Below are 15,582 nucleotides of genomic sequence, written 5' to 3' on the forward strand. Positions count from 1 at the left end.
CAGGGTTGAAAAATGCCTAATTTTACAAAGAATAAGACAGTCATTTTGGCTCCTGACTTCTGAATATAGATATACTATATACCAGCTTAGGAAATGTACCAGATTAGGAAGGGCTTAAGATGTTAGCTTTTTCTTTTTTCTTTGTTCTTTTTGTCTTATTGAGACAAGGTCTCCCTGTAGCCCCAGCTCTCTTGGAACTCACTATGTTATGTAGACCAGGCTGGCCTCAAACTCACAAAGATCTGCCTGCCTCTGCCTTCTGAGAGCTGAGATTAAAGGCATGCGCCACCACACCAAGCCCAGCCTTTTATTGTTTTCAACTCAATTTTTTTTTCTTTCTTTATTTTATTGAACCATACTAGTGTTCTTTCAGGGATAAACATACGGACAAGGGCAGGGCCTTGTGGTGCACACCTTTAATCCCAGAACTTGGGAGGCAGAGGCAGGAGGATCTCTGTGAGTTCAAGGCCAGTCTGGTCTACATTGTAAGTTCTAGGCCAGCTGGGGCTATAGGGAGACCCTGTCTCAAAAAGATGCCCCCCCATTCCCCCTCTACCCCTCTACCCCCCCTCCAAGAGAAAAACAAACAAACATACAGACAAGTAGGCTACAGTGAAAAAAAATCTTGATTTTGTGAGAGTCTGGAAGTGATAAAATAATTCCAGGTATTCCTTCAGTGAACCTTGTTACTGCTGTGGGTTTCTAGGATATATTCAGCCCCTAGAGCTACCACAAATGCAGCAAATCCCCATTTGAATTCTTTAACTATTACTGAAGGAAACATTGTCTACAGAGCCACCCATGTATATCCTCAAGCTTCATTGTGGGCCCATGGGGCCCTTAGCCCCCATGCAGCCAGTATCTGGACAGCTTCTAATGGTGTACTTTTCTATTTTCCACTGTCTGTAACCTGGAAGCTCCATTTTACTATGTCCATGACCATGTCTATGACCATTCTCCTCTCCATGTCCAGGGGCCATGCCTGACAGCAATCTGATCTCTCAGGACACTGAGTATTCAACCTTCCAGCTGGAGCCCTCAACTCTGTTCTTTTAGGGACTAGAAAGATGACTCAGAAATTAGGAGCTTGTTCTGCCCTTGCAGAGAACCCAAGTTTGGTTCCCAGCACCCACATCAGGAGGCTAACAACTACCTATAACTACAATTTCAGGTGCCTCTAGCCACATTGGGCACCCCCACACGTACCTATACCTGTACACAGACACATACATACATATAATTAAAAATCATTTAAAAAAATCTTTAAAAAATTATTCTTTGAGCCAGGTGTGGCGGCGCATGCCTTTAATCCCAGCACTCAGGAGGCAGAGGCAAGTGGATCTCTTGAGTTCAGGCCAGCCTGGTCTACATAGTGAGTTCTAGGACAGCTGGGGTTATAGGGAGACCCTGTCTCAAAAAGACCAAAAAAAAAAAAACCCCAAAAACTTATTCTTTGAGAATTTCATACGGTGTATCATGATCATATTCATCCTACTCCCTATTGTTTTCCCTCCAACTCCCCCAGGACCTCCCCAGCATGTCCCCCTTCTGACTCATGGCCTCTTTTTTTTCTTTCTATTTTAAAAATATTTTTTATTATTTTTATTTTATGTGTATGAGTGTATTACCTGTATGTATGTGAGTGCACCTGTGTCGTGCAGTGTCGCGGAGGTCAGAAGAGGGTGTCAGATTCCCCTGGAACTGGAGTTAAGGATGGTTTGTAGCTGCCATGTGGGCGCTGGGAATTCAACCCGGGGCCTCTGCAAGAGCAGTCTAAACCACTAGCCCCTCTTTTTTTTTTTTTTTTTTTTTAAAGACAAGCCCCACCTGGCCTGGAACTCACTATGTAGACCAGGCTACCTCAATCCCACAGAGATCTACCTGCCTCTGACTCCCAAGTACTGGGATTAAAGGCATGTGCCACCATGTCCAGCCCTTCATGTCCTCTTTTTAAAAAAAATACTTATTTTATGTATATGAGTATATTGCCTGCATGCATGTAAGTATACCTGTGTTGTGCAGTGCTTATGGAGGTCAGAAAAGGATGTCAGATCCCCTGGAACTAGGGTTACGGATGGTTGTTAGCTGCTATGTGGGTGCTGGGAACCTGGGCTCTCTGCAAGAGCAGTCAGTGCTCTTAACCACTGAGCCATCTCTCCAGCCACCCATGTCCTCTTTTTATTGTTTTTTATATACCACTGCATGCCTGTGTGTGCATGGGTGTGGAGCCATCCTCTGGAGAATGGGCCACCTACTAGTAACTTTACCCACATGCTTTGTGTGTGTGTGTGTCTGTCTCTGTGTGTGTAGTCTAGGCCACAAAGGACAGCCTCCAGTGTCACCTCTAGGAACTCTGACCACCTCATTTGAGATACGGTCCCTCATTGGCCCATAGCTGCCAATTAGGTTTTAATGACTACCCAGTGGACCCTGGGGATCAGTTGCAGCAGGTGTTACAGATTGTGCCACCATGCCTAGCATTTTTACATGGTTCTAGGGATTGAACTCAGTGGGAGTCAAATACTTTACTGACTCAGCTCTATCTCCCTAGCCCCTAGATGTTAGCTTTTTTATTTTTTGTTCTTTTTTGAGATAGTGTTTCCTTATAGCCCCAGCTGGCCTGGAACTCACTATGTAGACCAGGCTGGTCTTGAACTCACAGAGCTTTGCCTGCCTCTGCACAGAGCTTTGCCTGCCTCTGCCTCCCATGTGCTGGGATTAAAGGCATGTACTACCACGCCCAGCCCAGATGTTAGCTTATTTATTGTTTTTGGGTTTTTTTTTGACACGGTATCCCCAGCTCCCCTAGAAGTTACTGTGTGGACCAGGTTGGCTTCCATCTCAGAGAGGTCTGCCTGCCTCCCAAGGGTTGGGATTAAGGATGCACCCCTCCCCATGTATGGGCCCACCTACTAGTAACTTTACCCATTATGTAGCTTTTTAACCCACCTCCATGTTAGCATTTTTATTGTACACCATTGTTCTCACTCTTGTGGGATAGGTGATGATGGTAAGATCATCCCTGAGAGAGGAGCCAGTGAAGGAAGAGAAAGAATGCACTAAGGAAATACAGGAAAATTGAACATGGTTTTTTATGCTTCAAATCACAGCACTTGGTAGGCTTAGGCAGAAGGATTGCTATCAATTCAAAGCCATCCTGGGCTACCTTGTGAATTGCCTTGTCAATTCAAGGCCAACCTGGACTATAAAATTCAACCTGGGCAACAAAGCAAGGCCCTGTGAGAGATAGAAGACCTATTCTCTCATTGCAATTATTTTGTCACATTTCTCAGCCCAGCCTCACAAGTTGGCCTTCCTGCATGTTGCCCTGAAATGCCTAAAAGATAATTTCATCAAGAAAGTATGTTTTTAAACTGTGCCCTATAGTGTATACCTTTAAGACCTAGCACTCAGAAAGCAGAGGCCATGGTGGGCCGCTGAGTTCAAGGCCAGCCTGATCTACATAGTAAGTTCTAGGCCAGTTGACTGGCCTCAATCTCAGGTGAACACCACTGCGCCTGGCCATAGAAGTTTTTTTTGGGGGGGGGTCTTTTTGAGAGAGGGTCTCTTTGTAGCCCCAACTGTCCTGGAACTCACTATGTAGACCAGGCTGGCCTTGAACTCACAGAGATCCACCTGCCTCTGCTTCTGGGATTAAAGGCGTGCGCCACCACACCTGGCAGAAGTATTTTTTTTTAAAAAAAGACCTAAGGTGTGGGAGGGAGATGATGGGGATCGGGGGCAGGGGCACCTAATGCCTTTTAACATGGACCCTATCCACATTGGCATGTCGGCTGGTGGCGTCATTATACAGGTCTTCTTTCTTTTTCCTTTTGGAAACAGGTATCCCTATAGCCCCAGCTGGCCTGGAACTCACTAGGGAGATCCTGCTGGCCTTGATATAGTTGCTTTAAAAAGACCTGTATAAGGTAGATCCAGAGATCCGCCTTATACAGGTCTTTTTAAAGCAACTATATTGAGATTTCATGGGTATACCTCCCTATCATGTCTGAAAGACACTGTCTCAAAGCTGGTGTTCTGGTCTTCTGGCTATTACAATCTTTCTGCCCACTCTTCTTTGATGTTCCCTGAGCCTTCCTTAGGTGTATGGTAGTTTTGTAGATGTACTAATTGGGGCTGGGCACCCGTGGTCACTTATTCTCTGCATTTTGACCAGTTGTGAATCTCTGGAATAACCTCCATCTGCAGAAAAAAGAAGCTTTTGGGTGAGTGCTACACTCTTGTGGGTATAAATATAAATAAGTATTTAGAATACAGTTAGAAACTATATTGATTTAGGAAAAGTGGCTGAAAGGGAAAGTCCATTTTCTCCAGGGACAAGCCCCTGATAGGATATCCAAGCCCAAGGGTGATCCTGAACACATTTCAGAACTTAATCCTGTAGACAAAACTAATTTTCAGAATTGGAAGCCTGAACATTTTTGTTTGATTTTTCCTTCTGTTCATCCTGACGGCATCACTTACGTGTATTCATGGCATGTTGACTTTATTCACCGTCAGTCACAGTGCTGTACAGTGGTTCATCTCCGTGCTCACAGGCTGATCTACTGGACTGAATTAAAGGTGGTTGTGAGTGATGGTGTCAGCTATTAGGAAGACAAATCAATCAGTGTATGTATTGAAAATTGAGAGCCCTTCAAGAACTCAGGATCAGGTGTATTTATATTGTAGGAAAAGGCATGAGGAATATTTGGGAGGACCTGGAATGTGATACACAAGGAATTATACTTTGAATGTCAGATGAAGCTTTGTAGGCAACAACATCTGGGCAGTTTTAAAAAATTAATTAATTAATTTTTATTTTATGTACAGAAGTGTTTTTTTGCCTGCATGTCTGTAAGTACATCCATGTCATGCAATATCTGTAGAGGCTAGAAGAGGGTGTTGGATCCCCTGGAACTGGAGTTATAGATGATTATTAGCCACCACATGAGTGCTGAGAACTGAACCCATGTCTCCTGGAAGTGCAGCCAGTACTCTTAACTGTTAGCTCAGTTCTCTCCAGCCCCCAAACCTGGGCAGTTTTGAGGAGAGAATGACAATGGGCTTACACAGCTACTACTCAAAGTGATGGGTGATGGTGTTACTTTGTGAATGAATCCTTGTCTTTGGCACTTGTTTTATGTTTCTAGAAGGTAAATTTGCAAGTTAATGGTGCAACTTGTGTATACTTAATTTTGTGTGAAAAAATAGAACACATTTTTTTAATTTAATTTAATTTTATTCTCTTAGTCTTTTGAGACAGGGTCTCCCCTGTAGCCCCAACAAGCCTGGAATTCACTATGTAGACCAGGCTGGCCCAGAACTCACAGAGATCTGCCTGCCTCTGCCTCCTGAATGCTGGGATTAAAAGCATGCGCCACTACGCCCCGCTACAGATTTTATTTTTAAGTAGTTTCTAATTTTGTTGAGGAACATATACATAAAACTTATCTTCGCAAAAACATAAAAGTAAAATAGTGCTTGGGTATATTAAAATGTAGAATGGGCTGGAGTGGCAACTCAGCGATTAGAGCATTGGCTGCCCTTGCAAAGGACCCAGGTTCAGTTTCCAGCACCCACATGGCAGCTAACAAGTCTGTAACTCCAGTTCCAGGGGATTTGATGCAACTCTTCTGGTCTCTTCGGGCATTGTACGACATGGGTGCACTTCCACACTTGCAGACAAAACACTCATACATACAAAAATAATAATTTTTTAAAAATGTAGGACAGAAAAATTTCTGAGCATCATGAGGTTAATCTAGAAATAATTCTTAGAGGAAGTAGAGGAAACAGTGGAGCTGGGCATGGTGGTGCATGCCTTTAGTCCCAGCACTCCGGAGGCAGAGGATCTGTGAGTTTGAGGCAAGCCTTGTCTACATACTGAGTTCCAGGCCAGCTGGGGCTACAAAGAGACCCTGCCTCAAAAAGACCAAAAAAAGAAAGAAAAAAGAGAAAAAGGAAACAGTGGGAGAGATGGGGAAAGGACATTTGCCTCCTCTGTAGTTTGTGGGAATGAATTGCACTAAATTACTCATTCATTTCAGTGGGATTTACAGTGAATAGCATTAGCAGTTTAAACACTTAAGTTCTGTCATTATTTTTATTTTTTATCTATCTATCTATCTATCTATCTATCTATTTATTTATTTACTATCTAACAAGGTCTCCCTGAAGCTCCAGCTGCCCTGGAATTCTATGTAGACCAGGCTAGCCTTGAACTCACAGAGATCCGCCTGCCTCTGCCTCCCAGAGTGCTGGGATTAAAGGCGTGCGCCACCACGCCTGGCATTATTTTTATTTTTTAATTTTTTGTTTGAGACATGGTCTTACTATGCATCCCTATCTAGCCTGGAACTTTCTATATAGACCAGGCTGGCCTCTGTCTCCTCAGGGCTGGAATTAAAGATGTATGTTGCCATGCTCAGCCTTTTTTCCCCTTAAGATTTAGCCCTTTGAAGGAAAGGATCGTTTAGTCTTGGGACAGATGCTGGTTATTTTCTCTTGTTGGAAAGCTGTGGTGAGGGGTAGGCAGACTTACCAATTAAAATGGATAGAAAGAAGTGAGGAAAAGTGTGACATCCCTAGCTACATCCTGATTGTCTTCCTCATTCCATTTCAGAAGAGAGCTGATTTAACTAGGTGCTGCTGAATTACATGGTCACACTAGTAAAGGAATTAGCAATTTTGTTGTGCTTTGTATAAATTACATGAAATGTTTGAATTTTTTACCCCTTGATTTTGTTACTAGTGGTATCTTACATAAGAATGCTTTCTTCACTTTATGGTTTCTTTTCTTTTTTTTTCTTTTTCTTTTTTTTTTTTTTTTTGGTCTTTATGAGACAGGATCTCCCTGTAGCCCCAGCTGACTTGGAGCTTCCTATGCGGACCAGGCTGGCCTCCAACTCACAGAGACCCACCTGCCTCTGCCTTCCAAGTGCTGGGATTAAAGGCGTGGGCCACCATGCCCCACTTATGGTTTCTTTTTTGTGTGAGTGGTGCACGCCTTTAGCTTGAAATCTAGGAGTAAAGTATATTGTATGGTTGTATACATTAAAACAGAAAACTAGGCTGGGCATGGTGGCACATGCCTTTAATCCCAGCACTTGGAAGGCAGAGGCAGGAGGATCTCTGTGAGTTTGAGGCCAGCCTGGTCTACATAGGGAGTTCCAGGCCAGCTGGGGCTACAGGGAGACCCTGTCTCAAAAAAGACAAAACCAAAAAACAAAATCCAGAAAACTAACATTTTTTCCTCATAATGACACATTCATAAGTCTGGGAAGGGATAGGGAAACAAAAGAAGGAAATTAATTGGAATATATCAATGAGTTCCTGGAAGGATTTTATTCTTGATCGCCTTCAGAAAGTAGCTTAATTAGAATATCTGGCAATGGTCCCTTTGGCAGTATCTTAGGAAACTTTGAGTGTAGGAAAGTTGCCTAGTATATAAAACAGGAAATTGTGATCCGGGTGTGGTGGCGCATGCCTGGAATCCCAGCACTCTGGAGGCAGAAGCAGGCGGATCTATGAGTTCGAGGCCACCCTGGTCTACAAAGTGAGTTCCAGGCCAGCTGGGGCTACAGGGAGACCCTGCCTCAAAAAATTAAATAAAATACGGAATTGTTTATTTGGTTTATCTTGGTTAATTCTGTGGATCGTTCCACGTTGAAAAAGAATATAGCAGCTGGGCGGGGTGGCGTATGCCTTTAGTCCCAGTACGTGGGAAGCAGAGGCAGGCACATCTCAGTGAGTTCCAGGCCAGCTGGGGCTACAGGGAGACCCTGTGTCAAAAGACCAAAAAGCAAACAAACAAAAAACCAAAAAAGCAACAAAAAAAGCCCAAACCTGACATTGAGGGTTTTTATTGGCATTAGTGATAGTGTTACCATTGGAAGCACTAGTTTGGAGTGCTTGGAACCTAGTAAGGTTCTTGGTTCAGCTGTATCATTTAAAGGTTGGATGAATTAGCAAATAATTCAAATTGTATTCTTTTAATCTATGAGATACTGTTAGGTCATTTAATTTTTATTTCTCAACTAGTAATTACAGTCAATATGCTATTGATATAGTCAAGTTTCAGTGGAATTAGTGCAGATTGCTGTGAGTCACTGAAATAAGGAGGGAACCTAATAATCATAACATTGTGGAAGGCTGGAGGAGGGAGGACAGGGCCTTCTTCCCCCAACTAAGCAGCTTCCCCAAATTTGGAAAGTGCTGGTGTCATCAGCCTCATGGTGCTGCCATCATGACTGTGAGACAATGAGGGTCAGCTAGGGTATTTCTTATGTTGGTATTAAAAAAAAAAAAAAAAAAAAAAAAGGTGGCCTCTGGACTAGGACACAGTGTGGAATTGAAAATCCAGCTCAGATTCTGGCTTTGTCTCAGGCCAGTTCCTGAAACTTAAAAAGCAGTTTAGCCTTCCAGAAAGGGGAGAAATGGTACTTTCTCTAATAGGGCACAGGGACACTTAGGTATGCAGAAAAATCTGTATGTATAAAGCAGTGGGCAAAATTTTGTGATTCTTGCTTCTGTTGTGATTATTCATCTTTCCTCCTTGTCATCATGTAGCAGTGTGTGGACAACTTGTGCTGGGATAGAACTGTACATAATAAACATGGACAGTGTTACAACGTGTCCTTCTGTCAGAAGGTAGAAGCACTTGTCTCCTGAGACTCTAAGGATGACATGCATAGACACTGGATTAGGTTATTTTAATGTTTTATTTATTATTTTATTTTATGGGTATGAGTGTACTGCCTGCATGTATGTGAGTGCACCCATGTCATGCAATGCCATGGAGGTCAGAAGAGGGCTTTGGAGTCCCCTGGAACTGGAGTTAGGGATGGTTCATAGCCACCATGTGGGTGCTAGAAATCAAACCCGGGTCCTCTGCAAGAGCCGTCAGTGCTCTTAACCACTGAGCCATCTCTCTAGCCCCACAATCTACTTATTTTAAACAATGTGGCATGTTTTCCAGAAGACTCACTTTATATAGGTTAATAAAGGATATCTGCTGGTTAGTTAATGAGATAACCTCAGAGGACTTCTGGTAGTGTATTCAGTGATCCCTAACCAGCAAGTCCATGCATTTGAATTGTTCTTTTGAGTAAAAGGATATCTTAACTGATGAGAATTTCAAGCTCAACAATCTAGTTTGTAATCTCATGGAGGTAGTAGGTTTTTTGGAATTTTTTTTTTTTCTTGCATGTTTGTGCTTGGCAAGGAGTTTTAGGAAGAATGTCCATGAAGAAAGCATCTGTAAGGCTGCTTGGACTCAACTATATCATTGTTACTCACCTACCAGTTAAATATTCTCTCTGCCTGAACAGGTGTCCCTTTATATATCATATCATAAATGTGCCTCTGTGCCTGTCTACCATGCTAAGAGATCTTACAGCGTTTAGAGATTGTTCTTGTTTTCTCCTTTGTGCCCAGTGTAGTGCCTGGAAGGAACTGCTCTGTAAATGTTTGTTCAGTGACTGAGCATTATGACTGTAGATCAGTGCTGAACATTAGCTTAGTTCTGACGAAAGTCATTCCACAGTTTTTAGGCTAGAAGGGAGGGGAATGGAGTAGGGAAATGTGAAATAGGAGTGGAAATGGTGAGGATTTCTTGTTTGACAAGAGAACCACTTTGTTCTTTACTGTGTCCTGAAAGTCTAGCACAGAATTTAACCTGTATTAAATATACATTAAATGAGATTTGAATGAGTGAGTGAATGAAAGATAAGCCCCCTATTTAATACTTTAAATTGGGACTGGAGAGATGCTCAGCGGTTAAGAGCACTGACTACTCTTGCAGAAGACCTGGGTTCAATTCCCAGCACCCACATGGAGGCTAGGAACCAACCATCCCTAACTCCAGTTCCAGCGGAATCTGAAGCCCTCTTCTGACCTTTGCAGCATTGCACAGCACTGGTGCATTCACATACATGCAGGCAATACACTCATACACATAAAATAATAAATAAAATATTTTTTAAATACTTTAAATACATTATATTTATTTATTGGAGGTTGGGGAGCACAGGCCCCACTGCACATGTGGAGGTCAGAGAACAACTTGGAGGAGTTTGTTTTCTCCTTTGACTATGTGGGTTCCAGAGATCAAACTCAGGTAACCAGCCTTGGCAAGTGCCTTTAAAGCACACAGGGCCTCCTTGCCAGCCTAAGTCCCCTATTTTAACTCAAGTCCTAGAATATCTAAGGCACAGGCTTAGCACTGAAGAGCACTTGGTACACTTCCAGAGTTTAATCCCCAGCACTCATGCCTGGCAGCTCACAGCCACCTGCAACTCCAGCTCCAGGGGATCTGACACTGTTTTCGGGCCTCCTCAGGCACCTGCACACAGGTGGCATACACTCACACAGACCATACATATATACATACATATAAATAAAAAATAATAAAAATAATAAATCTTAGACTAAGGTACAGGATGTTTCAGACAATGGACACTCTCATTGTCTGGAACTAAAGTGTTCAGTAGTCATTTTTCTCCTGTCCCATTTTTTCATGGCTAAGCTGCATGGAGTCTGGTTAGCTGTCCTTGAATCTGCTACCAACTCTGACTGCAGTTGAAGCTACCTCCTTGGAACTTAGGTAGGGAGTCAAGAGAAGCTAAATTTGCTGAGCATGGTGGTGTATGTCTTCAGTCCCAGCACTTGGGAACTAGAGGCAGCTGGATCTCTGTGAGTTTGAGGCCAGCCTGTTCTACACAGTGAGTTCCAGGTCAGATGGAGCTACAGGGAAACTGTGTCTCAAAAATAAACAAGAGAAAAAGAAAACAGAGAGAGGAGGGGGAGGGAAGGGCTAAACTTGGTCAGAATCCCTCTCCTACCATTCTGTTCCACTGTTCTTGGCCTCTAACTTCCCTCACCGTGGCAGTATCCACTGTTACTATATGCTAGTGTTTTTCCACCTCAGAGGCTTAACTCTGCTCTCCTTGTGCCTGTAAGGAGATGTTTGATCTTCGTAACCTGTTCTTTCTCTGTTTAGAAGGCTGAACTTACCTCTTTCTTCTTAATCGCAGACAGCTATGTCACCAGTTCTCTCTAGTTTAGGGCTGAGGAGTGAACCTCTGTCTTGCTCTAGCCAGCAACACTTTTTCTGTCTTGGTTTTTGCAAACCCTTCTGGTATCTGAACCAGGCTTAGGGGATTGAGTTTTCATGTTGATACAGTAAAAACTAAAACAACTAGTTTTTTGTTGCTAATAAAAATTTGCTTGTGAGGAAATAGTTCCCTTTAAAGTATTTGAGCTCATACTTGATTATTAATGTGCAGTGTTTAGAAAGCAGTTGAGTAAAACTATCCTTTTACTATAAAGAACTGAGATTAGGGCCAGCAGGATGGCAGGTGCTTGCCATGCAAACCTAGTGCCTGTGTTGGCTCCAGAACCCACATTAAGGTAGATATAGAGAACTGACTCCACAAAGTTGTTCTCTGACCTCTACTCCTTGTAGCATCCCCTCCACCATAATAATAAATAAAAATGAAATAGAAGTAAGGAATTGGATTATCAGCATTGTAGTTTCACTAGAAGAGTTGGACACTGGGGATGTAGCTTAGTTGTTAGAGTGCTTGCCCAGCTTTAGTTAAAACTCCAGCACTGCACAAACTGGGCGTGATGGCACAGACCTGTAATCCCAATACTCAGGAGGTAGAGACAGGAGAATCAGAAGTTCAGGTTTATCCTTGGCTACTTAATGAATATGAGGCCTGCCTGGGTTGTATGCCATGTCTCAAAGGGGTCGGGGGAAAGAGGCTGGGGAGAGGGCTTAGCAGTTAAGAGCATTGGCTGCTCTTGAAGAGGATCTGAGATTAGTCCCCAGCACCCACATGATGACTCAAAAAACATTTGTAACTGCAGTTCCAGGGATCCAGTGCCCTCTTCTGGCCTCTGAGGGCACCAGACATGCATGTAACGTACATACATACAAGCGCTCACACATACACATAAAGTAAAATGAAATACTTTTTTTTTTTTTTTTTTTTTTTTTTTTTTTTGAAACAGGGCCCCCCTGCAGCCCCCGCTGGCTTGGAACTCACTATGGAGACCAGGCTGGCCTTGAACTCACAGAGATCCACCTGCCTCTGCCTCCCAAGTGCTGGGGCTAAAGGCGTTGCGTCACCATGCCCGGCTAAAATACATTTTTTAATTTATTTTTTTATTTTTATTTTACATGTATGCATGTATTGCCTGCATGTAGGTAAGTGTACCCGTGTCATGCAATGCCCTCGAAGGACAGAAGAGGCTGTAGGATCCCCTGGAACTGGAGTTATGGACAGTTGTTAGCTGCCATGTGGGTCCTAGGATGTGAACTTGGGTCTTCCGCAAGAACAGTCAGTGTTCTTAACTGCTGAGCCATCTCTCCAGTCCTAAAGTACATTTTTTTAGTACTAAAAAGAAATTAGTACTGTTACCCCAGTTGATATGAGTAGAAGACTACTTTTTTGTTTTTCCTTTGAGGAACAAATGCATGGTAAATAATAGCTAAAGTAAAAGCTTTAGATTTTGATGCCTCTTTCCCTACTTTGACTCAGCTGGTAGCTGGTTGGTTTGGTTTTGGTTTGTTTGAGACAGGGTCTCACTGTAGCTCCATCTAGCCTAGAACTCAATATGTAGAATAGATGGCCTCAAGCTCACAACTCCACTGGAGTGCTAGGATTAAAGGTGTGTTCCACCAAGCATGCCTTCATCTGACCCTTTTGCTAATCTCCTGTGCCATCAAGAATACCAGCTAAACTGGGTATGCACACCTTTAATCCTGGTGCTCAGGAGTCAGAGACAGTTGGACAGCAAACTGGAGGGGAGAGGCTTTCAAAGAATAATAAGGAATTTGGAGGGGTGCAAAGGAGAGTAAGAAACAGCTTGGACAAATAACCTGGTATGTGCAAAAAAAAGCCCTCAAGACCCGCAGCAAATGACATCTATGAATTCACGAAAAAAAACCACAATGCCAACGAGAAAACTTTTATGAGAGATCCTGGGACTTCTTTTGGGGAGTCATATTTTTGTACAGAGAAAACCAGAGGGTGGTGGGGAGAAGGGGAGAATGAACCTGCAAGAAGAAAGTATGCAAAACTCTATAAAGTTCTAGTGGTACGTATGGTGGGGGCTTTGCAGGACGTTTACAGATGTTTTTATCAGTAATATTTAGAGCTAATCTCCAGGCCTCAAAAAAAAGTTTGAATGTTTGCAAACAACTTTTGCACAGTATTTGTTGAGATAAACATGGCATTCAAAATGTCTATTCATAAAAGCTGAGAATTTGCCAGTATTTTTGGAGAAAAGGCTATGTGCTGAATTTTGATTCTGCAGCTTAAATTTAGGCCAACTATAAACATGAAAGGATGAAATTTATTTGAACTTGGACATTTTAATTGTTTAAAAATTGTACAAAAGGAAAATAAATTAGATTAAGTACTGGCAAAGCCGTTTTCATGGTCTTACTTAAAAGTGCAAAAGTTTCAGATTGTACTGATTTTTTTAAAAAAATTAGTTTTTGCCAGGTGTGGTAGCGCACGCCTTTAATCCCAGCACTTGGGAGGCAGAGAGTTCAAGGCTAGCCTGGTCTACATAGTTCCAGGACAGCTGGGGCTACAAGGAGACCCTGTCTCAACCCCCCCCCAAATTATTTATTTTGGGGGGCTGGAGAGATGGCTCAGCAGTTAAGAACACTGGTTGTTTTCGCAGAAGACCCAGGTTCAAATTCGAGCACCCACATGGCAGCTAACAACTGTCCGTAACTTCAGTTCCAGAGGTTCTGACAGCCTCTTCTGCCCTCTGAGGGCATTGCATGACATGGGTGCACTTACCTACATGCAGGCATAACACTCATAGACATTAAAAAAATTATTTTTTAATTATTTTTTTATTTTTTGGTCTTCTTAAGACCATGCCCGGCAATTTATTTTTATTTTATGTTTATGAGTGTCGTGCCCTGCCCACAAAGGACAGAAGAGGATGTCAGATCCCCTGATACTGGAGTTATAGAGTTGTTAGCCACCATGTGGGTGCTGGGATTCGAACCCCGGTCTTCTGCAAGAACAGCCAGTGCTCCTAATAGCTGAGCCATCTCTCCAGCTCATCATTGGTAATTTATGATAGCTTTTGTTCAGTCCCACTTTTCCATTTTGTTCAAGAATTTTTTTTTTTTTTTTTTGGTCTTTTTGAGACAGGGTCTCCCTATAGCTCCAGCTGCCTAGAACTCACTTTGTAGACCAGACTGGCCTCGAACTCACAGAGGATCAACCTGCCTCTGCCTCCCAAGTGCTGAGATTAAAGGTGTGTGCCACCATGCCCAGCTGTTCAAGAATTTTTTAAAAACATGAAATATTGGGGCTGGAGAGATGGCTCATCAGTTAAGAACACTGGTTGTTCTTGCAGAAGACCGGGTTTCAAATCCCAGCACCCACATGGCGGCTAACAACTGTAACTCCAGTCCCAGGGGATCTGACAGCCTCTTCTGATCTCCACAGGCATTGCATGACATGGGTGCACTTACCTACGTGCAGTCAATACACACATACACATAAAATAAAAATAATGAATAAAATATTTTTTTAAAAAAACATGAAATATTGAATCCGGGTGTGATGACGGCCGCCTTTGATCCCAGCACTCAGGAGGCAGAGGCAGGCAGATCTCAGTGAGTTCAAGACCAGCCTGGTCTACATAGTGAGCTCCAGGCTAGCTGGGGCTACAGGGAGACCCTGTCTCAAAAAGACCAAAAAAAAAAAAAAGAAAGAAAGAAAGAAAGAAAAAAAGTTACTGTTTAAGGTATTTCTGTACATTTATTATGATATTTTAAAGTCGCCCTCTCCCTTATTTTCTATAGTTATATTTTAAAAGATTTGACTCTTATTTGAATCAGTCTTCCAAGAATCCGTGTATATATTTGAGCTAATACCATCTTTATAACTCTTTATAACAGGCACATTTCAACTTAAGTTTTTACTCCATTATCACAGCTTGAGATAAATAAAATTTTGATACATGGACACTGAAAAAAAAAGCCTGGTTTCTAGTTGTGATAGACATATTATTTAGGGAAATTTTCTGCCCTAAAGAAAGGGTAAGTAATAAAAGGAATTAAGAGAGAGATGTGTCAGATCTGCAAACATTTTCTGTCTCTGCTCAGCTGTTTAAAGAGATGGTATCTACTGTTAGGCTTATATCGTAGGCACTGCCATCCATAAAATGTTGATTTTTGAATTTCATGTAGTTTGTTTTCTTTTTTTTTTTTTAAAGATTTTGTTTTTATTTGTGTGAGTGTTTTGCCTACGTGTATGGTAAGTACATCAGGTGCATGCCTAGTGCCTGTGAATGCCAGAAGAGAGCTTAGGATTCCCTGGACCTGGAGTTAAGGATGGTTTTTAGCTACCAAGTGGATGCTAGGCATGGAACCTGGGTCCTCTGCAGGAGCAGTTAAGTGTTCTTAACCGCTGAGCTCTCTCTCCAGCCCTTCATGTAGTCAGCCACTGCTTTGAGCTTTGGTGTGTTGACTGTAGTAAACAACACTTCCACTTTTTCTGTTTGATTTTACTTGGAGAGTTGAGAGTTGAAGTTAACTCT

At 42.5% G+C, this 15,582-nt stretch overlaps 1 protein-coding gene and 1 pseudogene across 1 annotated transcript in view; one reads left to right on the forward strand and one right to left on the reverse strand.

Moving 5' to 3' along the window:
* Positions 1-15,582, forward strand: part of Sptlc2 (serine palmitoyltransferase long chain base subunit 2) — a 96,333-nt gene that overhangs the window by 26,321 nt on the left and 54,430 nt on the right. The window lies entirely within an intron of this gene.
* LOC108491162 lies at positions 674-980 on the reverse strand (annotated as a pseudogene).

Source organism: Nannospalax galili, unplaced genomic scaffold (assembly GCF_000622305.1).
Source record: "Nannospalax galili isolate Female #2095 unplaced genomic scaffold, S.galili_v1.0 scaffold330, whole genome shotgun sequence".
Taxonomy (NCBI): Eukaryota; Metazoa; Chordata; class Mammalia; order Rodentia; family Spalacidae; genus Nannospalax; species Nannospalax galili.